Raw genomic sequence first — 19558 nt, 5'->3', positions numbered from 1 at the left:
AATGAGGAAAACGTCCCTGATTCTTTACCAGAGCCTTTTTTGACATGTTTTTTTTGACAGGTGTATTTTTGCATGTATTTATTTGCAAAATCCCGCTTAAAACGTGATTCGGCAGAAGTCTTTAAAATATTGTTCCAGCTGGCGTTACGGCAGTTTGACCCGTTATAATCAGGGCTGGAGGCCTAAACCTGTCCCTCCTCTGCCCCCTTTCACCCCTCGCCCCACGTTCTCAGGTTTTTCAGACGCTAGGGGGCGCTCCTGAGCAAGCCCAAAATGAATGAGTTGATATTGGAGCGTTTGAGCAAAATCGTCGTTTATAAATACTCAAACATTTTAATGTGAAAGAATTCCTTCATTTCATGAACAGCTTAAAACATTTTAACACCGCTGTTATATTTAAGAGCTTTTAAACTCGAGTTATAGGAGTTTAAACGGCACCTCATGACGTCAGTGAGTGCGAACAGCCAATGAGCTGCTCCGCTCACCCATCAATCATCCCGCTCTAGCAGTAAAGCCCCGCCTCCTGCTGCCTGAAACCCGTTTGCTGTAGAATAAAGGAAACAAACAGGTGAGTTCTTTAGTGAAACTCGTCCTCCTGCCGTCTGAGATTAAAGGAAAGTTCTGTGATTAGAAACTATTTTAACTTTTCATTTTTAGCCGTTGATTTCCATTCACTCCCATTCACTGAGGACTCGCGAGCGCCCTCTGCTGTTCAGCAGGCCTGCTTTTGATATAATGGGAGAAATAGGAAGCGGCCAGACTCCTCGTGAACCAGCTCTGGTAGGGCCTCCCGGTTCTTTTTGAGATTGAAGGCTGGGGTGAAGTGTTGGGGCTACATGACCCTCCAAACAGAGTTTAACCATCATCTTAGTTTAAAGCGGTTTCTGTGTATTTTGGTATTTTCTTCTTCATAACAAGCTTAAAACGTCTTTAATAGCATGATAATGGCCTGGTAGCTAGCTGGCTAACTTTCCTGTTCCACCTTAAATAGTCCAGCAGTTCTGATGCCTGAAGCGCCAGAATGTAGCTGCTGCTCCATTTAAGGTGGAATGGAAGAATTCAAACAAGAAGCTGGTGAAAATCTGACTTCAGCTTCTCATCACTGAAGAATTAGTGGTGGAGTAACTTTGCAACAACTTTTGATGCCTGGGAGTCGGACCCGTTTCTGCTTTTGACCCCTACCGCTTGTTTCGAGTGTCACGCTAACCCCTTGGAGACCACCCTGCCCGTCTGTGAATGCAGAGGAGGGTAAAGTTCAGCTGCTCACTGCTGGGCTTTAGTTACACTGAGGGCATCCTACGCCTTCAACGAGGGGGGTAATTATTTATGAAGATGTTGGAAAATGTCTCCAAATTATATATTTTCTCCAAAAATGTCAAATTTCATCAAAAAATGCACCTTCAACATTGAGCCAATCGGCCAAAATTCGTAAGGCTATAGTCTCACCTTCGTTTGCGTTTTTTGACCGTTAATTAATCCACTTAATATACTCACCAAGTTAAAAATAAATTTTTTTGGACAAAATACATAACGTGGAGTCATTTTCCAAGTACTTTTGGTGCCCTGGCGTGATTATTAAGTGGATTAATTAACGGTCAAAAAACGCACACGAAGGTGAGACTATAGCCTTATGAATTTTGGCCAATTTGGCTCAATGTTGAATGTGCATTTTATGATGAAATATCAATTATTTGGACAAAATACATCACGTGGAGGCATTTTCCAAGTACTTTTGGTGCCCGGAACTGATTATTAAGTGGATTAATTAACGGTCAAAAAACACACACGAAGGTGAGACTATAGCCTTATGAATTTTGGCCAATTTGGCTCAATGTTGAATGTGCATTTTATGATGAAATATCAATTATTTGGACAAAATATGTCATGAGGAGGCATTTTCCAAGTACTTTTGGTGCCCTGGAGTGATTATTAAGTGGATTAATTAACGGTCAAAAAACACACACGAAGGTGAGACTATAGCCTTATGAATTTTGGCCAATTTGGCTCAATGTTGAATGTGCATTTTATGATGAAATATCAATTATTTGGACAAAATACATCATGTGGAGTCATTTTCCAAGTACTTTTGGTGCCCTGGAGTGATTATTAAGTGGATTAATTAACGGTCAAAAAACGCACACGAAGGTGAGACTATAGCCTTATGAATTTTGGCCAATTTGGCTCAATGTTGAATGTGCATTTTTTGATGAAATATCAATTTGGACAAAATATATCATGTGGAGTCATTTTCCAAGTACTTTTGGTGCCCTGGCGTGATTATTAAGTGATTAATTAACGGTCAAAAAACGCACACGAAGGTGAGACTATAGCCTTATGAATTTTGGCCAATTTGGCTCAATGTTGAATGTGCATTTTATGATGAAATATCAATTATTTGGACAAAATATGTCATGTGGAGTCATTTTCCAAGTACTTTTGGTGCCCTGGCGTGATTATTAAGTGATTAATTAACGGTCAAAAAACGCACACGAAGGTGAGACTATAGCCTTATGAATTTTGGCCAATTTGGCTCAATGTTGAATGTGCATTTTATGATGAAATATCAATTATTTGGGCAAAATATGTCATGAGGAGTCATTTTCCAAGTACTTTTGGTGCCCTGGCGTGATTATTAAGTGGATTAATTAACGGTCAAAAAACACACACGAAGGTGAGACTATAGCCTTATGAATTTTGGCCAATTTGGCTCAATGTTGAATGTGCATTTTATGATGAAATATCAATTATTTGGACAAAATACATCACGTGGAGGCATTTTCCAAGTACTTTTGGTGCCCGGAACTGATTATTAAGTGGATTAATTAACGGTCAAAAAACGCACACGAAGGTGAGACTATAGCCTTATGAATTTTGGCCAATTTGGCTCAATGTTGAATGTGCATTTTATGATGAAATATCAATTATTTGGACAAAATACATCATGTGGAGGCATTTTCCAAGTACTTTTGGTGCCCTGGAGTGATTATTAAGTGGATTAATTAACGGTCAAAAAACGCACACGAAGGTGAGACTATAGCCTTATGAATTTTGGCCAATTTGGCTCAATGTTGAATGTGCATTTTATGATGAAATATCAATTATTTGGACAAAATACATCATGTGGAGTCATTTTCCAAGTACTTTTGGTGCCCTGGCGTGATTATTAAGTGATTAATTAACGGTCAAAAAACGCACACGAAGGTGAGACTATAGCCTTATGAATTTTGGCCAATTTGGCTAAATGTTGAATGTGCATTTTATGATGAAATATCAATTATTTGGGCAAAATACATCATGGGGAGGCATTTTCCAAGTACTTTTGGTGCCCTGGCGTGATTATTAATGGATTAATTAACGGTCAAAAAACGCACACGAAGGTGAGACTATAGCCTTATGAATTTTGGCCAATTTGGCTCAATGTTGAATGTGCATTTTATGATGAAATATCAATTATTTGGACAAAATACATCATGTGGAGTCATTTTCCAAGTACTTTTGGTGCCCTGGCGTGATTATTAAGTGATTAATTAACGGTCAAAAAACACACACGAAGGTGAGACTATAGCCTTATGAATTTTGGCCAATTTGGCTAAATGTTGAATGTGCATTTTATGATGAAATATCAATTATTTGGGCAAAATATGTCATGAGGAGGCATTTTCCAAGTACTTTTGGTGCCCTGGAGTGATTATTAAGTGGATTAATTAACGGTCAAAAAACGCACACGAAGGTGAGACTATAGCCTTATGAATTTTGGCCAATTTGGCTCAATGTTGAATGTGCATTTTATGATGAAATATCAATTATTTGGGCAAAATATGTCATGAGGAGTCATTTTCCAAGTACTTTTGGTGCCCTGGCGTGATTATTAAGTGGATTAATTAACGGTCAAAAAACACACACGAAGGTGAGACTATAGCCTTATGAATTTTGGCCAATTTGGCTCAATGTTGAATGTGCATTTTATGATGAAATATCAATTATTTGGACAAAATACATCATGTGGAGTCATTTTCCAAGTACTTTTGGTGCCCTGGAGTGATTATTAAGTGGATTAATTAACGGTCAAAAAACACACACGAAGGTGAGACTATAGCCTTATGAATTTTGGCCAATTTGGCTCAATGTTGAATGTGCATTTTATGATGAAATATCAATTATTTGGACAAAATACATCATGTGGAGGCATTTTCCAAGTACTTTTGGTGCCCAGGCGTGATTATTAAGTGGATTAATTAACGGTCAAAAAACGCACACGAAGGTGAGACTATAGCCTTATGAATTTTGGCCAATTTGGCTCAATGTTGAATGTGCATTTTATGATGAAATATCAATTATTTGGACAAAATACATCATGTGGAGTCATTTTCCAAGTACTTTTGGTGCCCTGGAGTGATTATTAAGTGGATTAATTAACGGTCAAAAAACACACACGAAGGTGAGACTATAGCCTTATGAATTTTGACCAATTTGGCTCAATGTTGAATGTGCATTTTATGATGAAATATCAATTATTTGGACAAAATACATCACGTGGAGGCATTTTCCAAGTACTTTTGGAGCCCTGGAGTGATTATTAAGTGATTAATTAACGGTCAAAAAACACACACGAAGGTGAGACTATAGCCTTATGAATTTTGGCCAATTTGGCTCAATGTTGAATGTGCATTTTATGATGAAATATCAATTATTTGGACAAAATACGTCACGTGGAGGCATTTTCCAAGTACTTTTGGTGCCCAGGCGTGATTATTAAGTGGATTAATTAACGGTCAAAAAACACACACGAAGGTGAGACTATAGCCTTATGAATTTTGGCCAATTTGGCTCAATGTTGAATGTGCATTTTTTGATGAAATATCAATTATTTGGACAAAATATATCATGTGGAGTCATTTTCCAAGTACTTTTGGTGCCCTGGAGTGATTATTAAGTGGATTAATTAACGGTCAAAAAACACACACGAAGGTGAGACTATAGCCTTATGAATTTTGGCCAATTTGGCTCAATGTTGAATGTGCATTTTATGATGAAATATCAATTATTTGGACAAAATATGTCATGTGGAGGCATTTTCCAAGTACTTTTGGTGCCCTGGAGTGATTATTAAGTGATTAATTAACGGTCAAAAAACGCACACGAAGGTGAGACTATAGCCTTATGAATTTTGGCCAATTTGGCTCAATGTTGAATGTGCATTTTTTGATGAAATATGAATTATTTGGACAAAATATGTCATGAGGAGGCATTTTCCAAGTACTTTTGGTGCCCGGAACTGATTATTAAGTGATTAATTAACGGTCAAAAAACGCACACGAAGGTGAGACTATAGCCTTATGAATTTTGGCCAATTTGGCTCAATGTTGAATGTGCATTTTATGATGAAATATCAATTATTTGGACAAAATACGTCACGTGGAGGCATTTTCCAAGTACTTTTGGTGCCCAGGCGTGATTATTAAGTGGATTAATTAACGGTCAAAAAACACACACGAAGGTGAGACTATAGCCTTATGAATTTTGGCCAATTTGGCTCAATGTTGAATGTGCATTTTTTGATGAAATATCAATTATTTGGACAAAATATATCATGTGGAGTCATTTTCCAAGTACTTTTGGTGCCCTGGAGTGATTATTAAGTGGATTAATTAACGGTCAAAAAACACACACGAAGGTGAGACTATAGCCTTATGAATTTTGGCCAATTTGGCTCAATGTTGAATGTGCATTTTATGATGAAATATCAATTATTTGGACAAAATACATCACGTGGAGTCATTTTCCAAGTACTTTTGGTGCCCTGGAGTGATTATTAAGTGGATTAATTAACGGGCAAAAAACACACACGAAGGTGAGACTATAGCCTTATGAATTTTGGCCAATTTGGCTCAATGTTGAATGTGCATTTTATGATGAAATATCAATTATTTGGACAAAATACATCACGTGGAGTCATTTTCCAAGTACTTTTGGTGCCCTGGAGTGATTATTAAGTGGATTAATTAACGGGCAAAAAACACACACGAAGGTGAGACTATAGCCTTATGAATTTTGGCCAATTTGGCTCAATGTTGAATGTGCATTTTATGATGAAATATCAATTATTTGGACAAAATACATCACGTGGAGTCATTTTCCAAGTACTTTTGGTGCCCTGGAGTGATTATTAAGTGGATTAATTAACGGGCAAAAAACACACACGAAGGTGAGACTATAGCCTTATGAATTTTGGCCAATTTGGCTCAATGTTGAATGTGCATTTTTTGATGAAATATCAATTATTTGGACAAAATATATCATGTGGAGTCATTTTCCAAGTACTTTTGGTGCCCTGGAGTGATTATTAAGTGGATTAATTAACGGTCAAAAAACACACACGAAGGTGAGACTATAGCCTTATGAATTTTGGCCAATTTGGCTCAATGTTGAATGTGCATTTTATGATGAAATATCAATTATTTGGACAAAATACATCATGGGGAGTCATTTTCCAAGTACTTTTGGTGCCCTGGAGTGATTATTAATGGATTAATTAACGGTCAAAAAACACACACGAAGGTGAGACTATAGCCTTATGAATTTTGGCCAATTTGGCTCAATGTTGAATGTGCATTTTATGATGAAATATCAATTATTTGGACAAAATACATCATGTGGAGTCATTTTCCAAGTACTTTTGGTGCCCGGAACTGATTATTAAGTGGATTAATTAACGGTCAAAAAACGCACACGAAGGTGAGACTATAGCCTTATGAATTTTGGCCAATTTGGCTCAATGTTGAATGTGCATTTTATGATGAAATATCAATTATTTGGACAAAATATGTCATGTGGAGGCATTTTCCAAGTACTTTTGGTGCCCAGGCGTGATTATTAAGTGGATTAATTAACGGTCAAAAAACGCACACGAAGGTGAGACTATAGCCTTATGAATTTTGGCCAATTTGGCTCAATGTTGAATGTGCATTTTATGATGAAATATCAATTATTTGGACAAAATATGTCATGTGGAGTCATTTTCCAAGTACTTTTGGTGCCCTGGCGTGATTATTAAGTGATTAATTAACGGTCAAAAAACACACACGAAGGTGAGACTATAGCCTTATGAATTTTGGCCAATTTGGCTCAATGTTGAATGTGCATTTTATGATGAAATATCAATTATTTGGACAAAATACATCATGGGGAGTCATTTTCCAAGTACTTTTGGTGCCCTGGAGTGATTATTAATGGATTAATTAACGGTCAAAAAACACACACGAAGGTGAGACTATAGCCTTATGAATTTTGGCCAATTTGGCTCAATGTTGAATGTGCATTTTATGATGAAATATCAATTATTTGGACAAAATACATCACGTGGAGGCATTTTCCAAGTACTTTTGGTGCCCGGAACTGATTATTAAGTGATTAATTAACGGTCAAAAAACACACACGAAGGTGAGACTATAGCCTTATGAATTTTGGCCAATTTGGCTCAATGTTGAATGTGCATTTTATGATGAAATATCAATTATTTGGACAAAATACATCATGGGGAGTCATTTTCCAAGTACTTTTGGTGCCCTGGCGTGATTATTAATGGATTAATTAACGGTCAAAAAACACACACGAAGGTGAGACTATAGCCTTATGAATTTTGGCCAATTTGGCTCAATGTTGAATGTGCATTTTATGATGAAATATCAATTATTTGGACAAAATATGTCATGTGGAGGCATTTTCCAAGTACTTTTGGTGCCCAGGCGTGATTATTAAGTGGATTAATTAACGGTCAAAAAACGCACACGAAGGTGAGACTATAGCCTTATGAATTTTGGCCAATTTGGCTCAATGTTGAATGTGCATTTTATGATGAAATATCAATTATTTGGACAAAATATGTCATGTGGAGTCATTTTCCAAGTACTTTTGGTGCCCTGGCGTGATTATTAAGTGATTAATTAACGGTCAAAAAACACACACGAAGGTGAGACTATAGCCTTATGAATTTTGGCCAATTTGGCTCAATGTTGAATGTGCATTTTATGATGAAATATCAATTATTTGGACAAAATACATCATGTGGAGTCATTTTCCAAGTACTTTTGGTGCCCGGAACTGATTATTAAGTGGATTAATTAACGGTCAAAAAACACACACGAAGGTGAGACTATAGCCTTATGAATTTTGGCCAATTTGGCTCAATGTTGAATGTGCATTTTATGATGAAATATCAATTATTTGGACAAAATACATCACGTGGAGGCATTTTCCAAGTACTTTTGGTGCCCGGAACTGATTATTAAGTGGATTAATTAACGGTCAAAAAACGCACACGAAGGTGAGACTATAGCCTTATGAATTTTGGCCAATTTGGCTCAATGTTGAATGTGCATTTTATGATGAAATATCAATTATGTGGACAAAATACGTCATGTGGAGTCATTTCCCAAGTACTTTTGGTGCCCTGGAGTGATTATTAAGTGGATTAATTAACGGTCAAAAAACACACACGAAGGTGAGACTATAGCCTTATGAATTTTGGCCAATTTGGCTCAATGTTGAATGTGCATTTTATGATGAAATATCAATTATTTGGACAAAATACATCACGTGGAGTCATTTTCCAAGTACTTTTGGTGCCCTGGAGTGATTATTAAGTGGATTAATTAACGGTCAAAAAACACACACGAAGGTGAGACTATAGCCTTATGAATTTTGGCCAATTTGGCTCAATGTTGAATGTGCATTTTATGATGAAATATCAATTATTTGGACAAAATATGTCATGTGGAGGCATTTTCCAAGTACTTTTGGTGCCCTGGCGTGATTATTAAGTGATTAATTAACGGTCAAAAAACACACACGAAGGTGAGACTATAGCCTTATGAATTTTGGCCAATTTGGCTCAATGTTGAATGTGCATTTTATGATGAAATATCAATTATTTGGACAAAATACATCATGGGGAGTCATTTTCCAAGTACTTTTGGTGCCCTGGAGTGATTATTAATGGATTAATTAACGGTCAAAAAACACACACGAAGGTGAGACTATAGCCTTATGAATTTTGACCAATTTGGCTCAATGTTGAATGTGCATTTTATGATGAAATATCAATTATTTGGACAAAATACATCACGTGGAGTCATTTTCCAAGTACTTTTGGTGCCCGGAACTGATTATTAAGTGGATTAATTAACGGTCAAAAAACGCACACGAAGGTGAGACTATAGCCTTATGAATTTTGGCCAATTTGGCTCAATGTTGAATGTGCATTTTATGATGAAATATCAATTATTTGGACAAAATACATCATGTGGAGTCATTTTCCAAGTACTTTTGGTGCCCGGAACTGATTATTAAGTGGATTAATTAACGGTCAAAAAACGCACACGAAGGTGAGACTATAGCCTTATGAATTTTGGCCAATTTGGCTCAATGTTGAATGTGCATTTTATGATGAAATATCAATTATTTGGACAAAATATGTCATGTGGAGGCATTTTCCAAGTACTTTTGGTGCCCTGGAGTGATTATTAAGTGGATTAATTAACGGTCAAAAAACGCACACGAAGGTGAGACTATAGCCTTATGAATTTTGGCCAATTTGGCTCAATGTTGAATGTGCATTTTATGATGAAATATCAATTATTTGGACAAAATACGTCATGTGGAGTCATTTCCCAAGTACTTTTGGTGCCCTGGAGTGATTATTAAGTGGATTAATTAACGATCAAAAAACGCACACGAAGGTGAGACTATAGCCTTATGAATTTTGGCCAATTTGGCTCAATGTTGAATGTGCATTTTATGATGAAATATCAATTATTTGGACAAAATATGTCATGTGGAGGCATTTTCCAAGTACTTTTGGAGCCCTGGAGTGATTATTAAGTGATTAATTAACGGTCAAAAAACACACACGAAGGTGAGACTATAGCCTTATGAATTTTGGCCAATTTGGCTCAATGTTGAATGTGCATTTTATGATGAAATATCAATTATTTGGACAATATATGTCATGAGGAGGCATTTTCCAAGTACTTTTGGTGCCCTGGCGTGATTATTAAGTGATTAATTAACGGTCAAAAAACGCACACGAAGGTGAGACTATAGCCTTATGAATTTTGGCCAATTTGGCTCAATGTTGAATGTGCATTTTATGATGAAATATCAATTATTTGGACAAAATATGTCATGAGGAGGCATTTTCCAAGTACTTTTGGTGCCCTGGTGTGATTATTAAGTGGATTAATTAACGGTGAAAAAACGCACACGAAGGTGAGACTATAGCCTTATGAATTTTGGCCAATTTGGCTCAATGTTGAATGTGCATTTTATGATGAAATATCAATTATTTGGACAAAATATATCATGTGGAGTCATTTTCCAAGTACTTTTGGTGCCCTGGAGTGATTATTAAGTGGATTAATTAACGGTCAAAAAACACACACGAAGGTGAGACTATAGCCTTATGAATTTTGGCCAATTTGGCTCAATGTTGAATGTGCATTTTATGATGAAATATCAATTATTTGGACAAAATACGTCACGTGGAGGCATTTTCCAAGTACTTTTGGTGCCCAGGCGTGATTATTAAGTGGATTAATTAACGGTCAAAAAACACACACGAAGGTGAGACTATAGCCTTATGAATTTTGGCCAATTTGGCTCAATGTTGAATGTGCATTTTATGATGAAATATCAATTATTTGGACAAAATATGTCATGAGGAGGCATTTTCCAAGTACTTTTGGTGCCCTGGTGTGATTATTAAGTGGATTAATTAACGGTCAAAAAACGCACACGAAGGTGAGACTATAGCCTTATGAATTTTGGCCAATTTGGCTCAATGTTGAATGTGCATTTTATGATGAAATATCAATTATTTGGACAAAATATATCATGTGGAGTCATTTTCCAAGTACTTTTGGTGCCCTGGAGTGATTATTAAGTGGATTAATTAACGGTCAAAAAACGCACACGAAGGTGAGACTATAGCCTTATGAATTTTGACCAATTTGGCTCAATGTTGAATGTGCATTTTATGATGAAATATCAATTATTTGGACAAAATACATCACGTGGAGGCATTTTCCAAGTACTTTTGGTGCCCGGAACTGATTATTAAGTGATTAATTAACGGTCAAAAAACGCACACGAAGGTGAGACTATAGCCTTATGAATTTTGGCCAATTTGGCTCAATGTTGAATGTGCATTTTATGATGAAATATCAATTATTTGGACAAAATACGTCACGTGGAGGCATTTTCCAAGTACTTTTGGTGCCCAGGCGTGATTATTAAGTGGATTAATTAACGGTCAAAAAACACACACGAAGGTGAGACTATAGCCTTATGAATTTTGGCCAATTTGGCTCAATGTTGAATGTGCATTTTATGATGAAATATCAATTATTTGGACAAAATACATCACGTGGAGTCATTTTCCAAGTACTTTTGGTGCCCTGGAGTGATTATTAAGTGGATTAATTAACGGGCAAAAAACACACACGAAGGTGAGACTATAGCCTTATGAATTTTGGCCAATTTGGCTCAATGTTGAATGTGCATTTTTTGATGAAATATCAATTATTTGGACAAAATATATCATGTGGAGTCATTTTCCAAGTACTTTTGGTGCCCTGGAGTGATTATTAAGTGGATTAATTAACGGTCAAAAAACACACACGAAGGTGAGACTATAGCCTTATGAATTTTGGCCAATTTGGCTCAATGTTGAATGTGCATTTTATGATGAAATATCAATTATTTGGACAAAATATGTCATGTGGAGGCATTTTCCAAGTACTTTTGGTGCCCTGGAGTGATTATTAAGTGATTAATTAACGGTCAAAAAACACACACAAAGGTGAGACTATAGCCTTATGAATTTTGGCCAATTTGGCTCAATGTTGAATGTGCATTTTATGATGAAATATCAATTATTTGGACAAAATACGTCATGTGGAGTCATTTCCCAAGTACTTTTGGTGCCCTGGAGTGATTATTAAGTGGATTAATTAACGATCAAAAAACGCACACGAAGGTGAGACTATAGCCTTATGAATTTTGGCCAATTTGGCTCAATGTTGAATGTGCATTTTATGATGAAATATCAATTATTTGGACAAAATATGTCATGTGGAGGCATTTTCCAAGTACTTTTGGAGCCCTGGAGTGATTATTAAGTGATTAATTAACGGTCAAAAAACACACACGAAGGTGAGACTATAGCCTTATGAATTTTGGCCAATTTGGCTCAATGTTGAATGTGCATTTTATGATGAAATATCAATTATTTGGACAAAATATGTCATGTGGAGGCATTTTCCAAGTACTTTTGGTGCCCAGGCGTGATTATTAAGTGGATTAATTAACGGTCAAAAAACGCACACGAAGGTGAGACTATAGCCTTATGAATTTTGGCCAATTTGGCTCAATGTTGAATGTGCATTTTATGATGAAATATCAATTATTTGGACAAAATATGTCATGTGGAGGCATTTTCCAAGTACTTTTGGTGCCCTGGAGTGATTATTAAGTGGATTAATTAACGGTCAAAAAACGCACACGAAGGTGAGACTATAGCCTTATGAATTTTGGCCAATTTGGCTCAATGTTGAATGTGCATTTTATGATGAAATATCAATTATTTGGACAAAATACGTCATGTGGAGTCATTTCCCAAGTACTTTTGGTGCCCTGGAGTGATTATTAAGTGATTAATTAACGGTCAAAAAACACACACGAAGGTGAGACTATAGCCTTATGAATTTTGGCCAATTTGGCTCAATGTTGAATGTGCATTTTATGATGAAATATCAATTATTTGGACAATATATGTCATGAGGAGGCATTTTCCAAGTACTTTTGGTGCCCTGGCGTGATTATTAAGTGATTAATTAACGGTCAAAAAACGCACACGAAGGTGAGACTATAGCCTTATGAATTTTGGCCAATTTGGCTCAATGTTGAATGTGCATTTTATGATGAAATATCAATTATTTGGACAAAATATGTCATGAGGAGGCATTTTCCAAGTACTTTTGGTGCCCTGGTGTGATTATTAAGTGGATTAATTAACGGTGAAAAAACGCACACGAAGGTGAGACTATAGCCTTATGAATTTTGGCCAATTTGGCTCAATGTTGAATGTGCATTTTTTGATGAAATATGAATTATTTGGACAAAATATGTCATGAGGAGGCATTTTCCAAGTACTTTTGGTGCCCGGAACTGATTATTAAGTGATTAATTAACGGTCAAAAAACGCACACGAAGGTGAGACTATAGCCTTATGAATTTTGGCCAATTTGGCTCAATGTTGAATGTGCATTTTATGATGAAATATCAATTATTTGGACAAAATACGTCACGTGGAGGCATTTTCCAAGTACTTTTGGTGCCCGGAACTGATTATTAAGTGATTAATTAACGGTCAAAAAACGCACACGAAGGTGAGACTATAGCCTTATGAATTTTGGCCAATTTGGCTCAATGTTGAATGTGCATTTTATGATGAAATATCAATTATTTGGACAAAATACGTCACGTGGAGGCATTTTCCAAGTACTTTTGGTGCCCAGGCGTGATTATTAAGTGGATTAATTAACGGTCAAAAAACACACACGAAGGTGAGACTATAGCCTTATGAATTTTGGCCAATTTGGCTCAATGTTGAATGTGCATTTTTTGATGAAATATCAATTATTTGGACAAAATATGTCATGTGGAGTCATTTTCCAAGTACTTTTGGTGCCCTGGCGTGATTATTAATGGATTAATTAACGGTCAAAAAACGCACACGAAGGTGAGACTATAGCCTTATGAATTTTGGCCAATTTGGCTCAATGTTGAATGTGCATTTTATGATGAAATATCAATTATTTGGACAAAATACATCATGTGGAGTCATTTTCCAAGTACTTTTGGTGCCCTGGAGTGATTATTAAGTGATTAATTAACGGGCAAAAAACACACACGAAGGTGAGACTATAGCCTTATGAATTTTGGCCAATTTGGCTCAATGTTGAATGTGCATTTTATGATGAAATATCAATTATTTGGACAAAATATGTCATGTGGAGTCATTTTCCAAGTACTTTTGGTGCCCTGGAGTGATTATTAAGTGGATTAATTAACGGGCAAAAAACACACACGAAGGTGAGACTATAGCCTTATGAATTTTGGCCAATTTGGCTCAATGTTGAATGTGCATTTTATGATGAAATATCAATTATTTGGACAAAATACATCATGTGGAGTCATTTTCCAAGTACTTTTGGTGCCCTGGAGTGATTATTAAGTGGATTAATTAACGGTCAAAAAACGCACACGAAGGTGAGACTATAGCCTTATGAATTTTGGCCAATTTGGCTCAATGTTGAATGTGCATTTTATGATGAAATATCAATTATTTGGACAAAATATGTCATGTGGAGGCATTTTCCAAGTACTTTTGGTGCCCTGGCGTGATTATTAATGGATTAATTAACGGTCAAAAAACGCACACGAAGGTGAGACTATAGCCTTATGAATTTTGGCCAATTTGGCTCAATGTTGAATGTGCATTTTATGATGAAATATCAATTATTTGGACAAAATACATCACGTGGAGTCATTTTCCAAGTACTTTTGGTGCCCGGAACTGATTATTAAGTGATTAATTAACGGTCAAAAAACACCCACGAAGGTGAGACTATAGCCTTATGAATTTTGGCCAATTTGGCTCAATGTTGAATGTGCATTTTATGATGAAATATCAATTATTTGGACAAAATATGTCATGTGGAGTCATTTTCCAAGTACTTTTGGTGCCCTGGAGTGATTATTAAGTGATTAATTAACGGTCAAAAAACACACACGAAGGTGAGACTATAGCCTTATGAATTTTGGCCAATTTGGCTCAATGCTGAATGTGCATTTTATGATGAAATATCAATTATTTGGACAAAATACATCACGTGGAGGCATTTTCCAAGTACTTTTGGTGCCCTGGCGTGATTATTAATGGATTAATTAACGGTCAAAAAACACACACGAAGGTGAGACTATAGCCTTATGAATTTTGGCCAATTTGGCTCAATGTTGAATGTGCATTTTATGATGAAATATCAATTATTTGGACAAAATACGTCACGTGGAGGCATTTTCCAAGTACTTTTGGTGCCCTGGAGTGATTATTAAGTGATTAATTAACGGGCAAAAAACACACACGAAGGTGAGACTATAGCCTTATGAATTTTGGCCAATTTGGCTCAATGTTGAATGTGCATTTTATGATGAAATATCAATTATTTGGACAAAATATGTCATGTGGAGTCATTTTCCAAGTACTTTTGGTGCCCTGGAGTGATTATTAAGTGGATTAATTAACGGTCAAAAAACGCACACGAAGGTGAGACTATAGCCTTATGAATTTTGGCCAATTTGGCTCAATGTTGAATGTGCATTTTATGATGAAATATCAATTATTTGTACAAAATACATCATGTGGAGTCATTTTCCAAGTACTTTTGGTGCCCTGGAGTGATTATTAAGTGGATTAATTAACGGTCAAAAAACGCACACGAAGGTGAGACTATAGCCTTATGAATTTTGGCCAATTTGGCTCAATGTTGAATGTGCATTTTATGATGAAATATCAATTATTTGGACAAAATATGTCATGTGGAGGCATTTTCCAAGTACTTTTGGTGCCCTGGCGTGATTATTAATGGATTAATTAACGGTCAAAAAACGCACACGAAGGTGAGACTATAGCCTTATGAATTTTGGCCAATTTGGCTCAATGTTGAATGTGCATTTTATGATGAAATATCAATTATTTGGACAAAATACATCACGTGGAGTCATTTTCCAAGTACTTTTGGTGCCCGGAACTGATTATTAAGTGATTAATTAACGGTCAAAAAACACCCACGAAGGTGAGACTATAGCCTTATGAATTTTGGCCAATTTGGCTCAATGTTGAATGTGCATTTTATGATGAAATATCAATTATTTGGACAAAATATGTCATGTGGAGTCATTTTCCAAGTACTTTTGGTGCCCTGGAGTGATTATTAAGTGATTAATTAACGGTCAAAAAACACACACGAAGGTGAGACTATAGCCTTATGAATTTTGGCCAATTTGGCTCAATGTTGAATGTGCATTTTATGATGAAATATCAATTATTTGGACAAAATACATCACGTGGAGGCATTTTCCAAGTACTTTTGGTGCCCTGGTGTGATTATTAAGTGGATTAATTAACGGTCAAAAAACGCACACGAAGGTGAGACTATAGCCTTATGAATTTTGGCCAATTTGGCTCAATGTTGAATGTGCATTTTATGATGAAATATCAATTATTTGGACAAAATACGTCACGTGGAGGCATTTTCCAAGTACTTTTGGTGCCCTGGAGTGATTATTAAGTGGATTAATTAACGGTCAAAAAACGCACACGAAGGTGAGACTATAGCCTTATGAATTTTGGCCAATTTGGCTCAATGTTGAATGTGCATTTTATGATGAAATATCAATTATTTGGACAAAATATGTCATGTGGAGGCATTTTCCAAGTACTTTTGGTGCCCTGGCGTGATTATTAATGGATTAATTAACGGTCAAAAAACGCACACGAAGGTGAGACTATAGCCTTATGAATTTTGGCCAATTTGGCTCAATGTTGAATGTGCATTTTATGATGAAATATCAATTATTTGGACAAAATACATCACGTGGAGTCATTTTCCAAGTACTTTTGGTGCCCGGAACTGATTATTAAGTGATTAATTAACGGTCAAAAAACACCCACGAAGGTGAGACTATAGCCTTATGAATTTTGGCCAATTTGGCTCAATGTTGAATGTGCATTTTATGATGAAATATCAATTATTTGGACAAAATACATCATGTGGAGTCATTTTCCAAGTACTTTTGGTGCCCGGAACTGATTATTAAGTGATTAATTAACGGTCAAAAAACACACACGAAGGTGAGACTATAGCCTTATGAATTTTGGCCAATTTGGCTCAATGTTGAATGTGCATTTTATGATGAAATATCAATTATTTGGACAAAATACATCACGTGGAGGCATTTTCCAAGTACTTTTGGTGCCCTGGCGTGATTATTAAGTGATTAATTAACGGTCAAAAAACGCACACGAAGGTGAGACTATAGCCTTATGAATTTTGGCCAATTTGGCTCAATGTTGAATGTGCATTTTTTGATGAAATATGAATTATTTGGACAAAATATGTCATGAGGAGGCATTTTCCAAGTACTTTTGGTGCCCGGAACTGATTATTAAGTGATTAATTAACGGTCAAAAAACGCACACGAAGGTGAGACTATAGCCTTATGAATTTTGGCCAATTTGGCTCAATGTTGAATGTGCATTTTATGATGAAATATCAATTATTTGGACAAAATATGTCATGTGGAGGCATTTTCCAAGTACTTTTGGTGCCCTGGCGTGATTATTAATGGATTAATTAACGGTCAAAAAACACACACGAAGGTGAGACTATAGCCTTATGAATTTTGGCCAATTTGGCTCAATGTTGAATGTGCATTTTATGATGAAATATCAATTATTTGGACAAAATACGTCACGTGGAGGCATTTTCCAAGTACTTTTGGTGCCCTGGAGTGATTATTAAGTGATTAATTAACGGGCAAAAAACACACACGAAGGTGAGACTATAGCCTTATGAATTTTGGCCAATTTGGCTCAATGTTGAATGTGCATTTTATGATGAAATATCAATTATTTGGACAAAATATGTCATGTGGAGTCATTTTCCAAGTACTTTGGGTGCCCTGGAGTGATTATTAAGTGGATTAATTAACGGTCAAAAAACGCACACGAAGGTGAGACTATAGCCTTATGAATTTTGGCCAATTTGGCTCAATGTTGAATGTGCATTTTATGATGAAATATCAATTATTTGGACAAAATACATCATGTGGAGTCATTTTCCAAGTACTTTTGGTGCCCTGGAGTGATTATTAAGTGGATTAATTAACGGTCAAAAAACGCACACGAAGGTGAGACTATAGCCTTATGAATTTTGGCCAATTTGGCTCAATGTTGAATGTGCATTTTATGATGAAATATCAATTATTTGGACAAAATATGTCATGTGGAGGCATTTTCCAAGTACTTTTGGTGCCCTGGCGTGATTATTAATGGATTAATTAACGGTCAAAAAACGCACACGAAGGTGAGACTATAGCCTTATGAATTTTGGCCAATTTGGCTCAATGTTGAATGTGCATTTTATGATGAAATATCAATTATTTGGACAAAATACATCACGTGGAGTCATTTTCCAAGTACTTTTGGTGCCCGGAACTGATTATTAAGTGATTAATTAACGGTCAAAAAACACCCACGAAGGTGAGACTATAGCCTTATGAATTTTGGCCAATTTGGCTCAATGTTGAATGTGCATTTTATGATGAAATATCAATTATTTGGACAAAATATGTCATGTGGAGTCATTTTCCAAGTACTTTTGGTGCCCTGGAGTGATTATTAAGTGATTAATTAACGGTCAAAAAACACACACGAAGGTGAGACTATAGCCTTATGAATTTTGGCCAATTTGGCTCAATGTTGAATGTGCATTTTATGATGAAATATCAATTATTTGGACAAAATACATCACGTGGAGGCATTTTCCAAGTACTTTTGGTGCCCTGGTGTGATTATTAAGTGGATTAATTAACGGTCAAAAAACGCACACGAAGGTGAGACTATAGCCTTATGAATTTTGGCCAATTTGGCTCAATGTTGAATGTGCATTTTTTGATGAAATATGAATTATTTGGACAAAATATGTCATGAGGAGGCATTTTCCAAGTACTTTTGGTGCCCGGAACTGATTATTAAGTGATTAATTAACGGTCAAAAAACGCACACGAAGGTGAGACTATAGCCTTATGAATTTTGGCCAATTTGGCTCAATGTTGAATGTGCATTTTATGATGAAATATCAATTATTTGGACAAAATACGTCACGTGGAGGCATTTTCCAAGTACTTTTGGTGCCCAGGCGTGATTATTAAGTGGATTAATTAACGGTCAAAAAACACACACGAAGGTGAGACTATAGCCTTATGAATTTTGGCCAATTTGGCTCAATGTTGAATGTGCATTTTATGATGAAATATCAATTATTTGGACAAAATACATCACGTGGAGTCATTTTCCAAGTACTTTTGGTGCCCGGAACTGATTATTAAGTGATTAATTAACGGTCAAAAAACACACACGAAGGTGAGACTATAGCCTTATGAATTTTGACCAATTTGGCTCAATGTTGAATGTGCATTTTATGATGAAATATCAATTATTTGGACAAAATACATCACGTGGAGTCATTTTCCAAGTACTTTTGGTGCCCTGGAGTGATTATTAAGTGATTAATTAACGGTCAAAAAACGCACACGAAGGTGAGACTATAGCCTTATGAATTTTGGCCAATTTGGCTCAATGTTGAATGTGCATTTTATGATGAAATATCAATTATTTGGACAAAATACATCATGTGGAGTCATTTTCCAAGTACTT

The 19558-nt window shown here is 36.0% G+C and overlaps 1 long non-coding RNA gene across 1 annotated transcript in view; it reads right to left on the bottom strand.

The window, feature by feature from the left end:
- LOC119264062 overlaps positions 1-19558 on the bottom strand; it is a 35897-nt gene that overhangs the window by 4044 nt on the left and 12295 nt on the right. The gene's annotated exons all lie outside the window — the stretch shown is intronic.

This window comes from Pygocentrus nattereri, chromosome 9 (assembly GCF_015220715.1).
Source record: "Pygocentrus nattereri isolate fPygNat1 chromosome 9, fPygNat1.pri, whole genome shotgun sequence".
In the NCBI taxonomy this organism is placed as follows: Eukaryota; Metazoa; Chordata; class Actinopteri; order Characiformes; family Serrasalmidae; genus Pygocentrus; species Pygocentrus nattereri.
The sequence above is the reverse complement of the archived record's forward strand: the minus strand, read 5'-3'. Positions and strand labels throughout refer to the sequence as shown.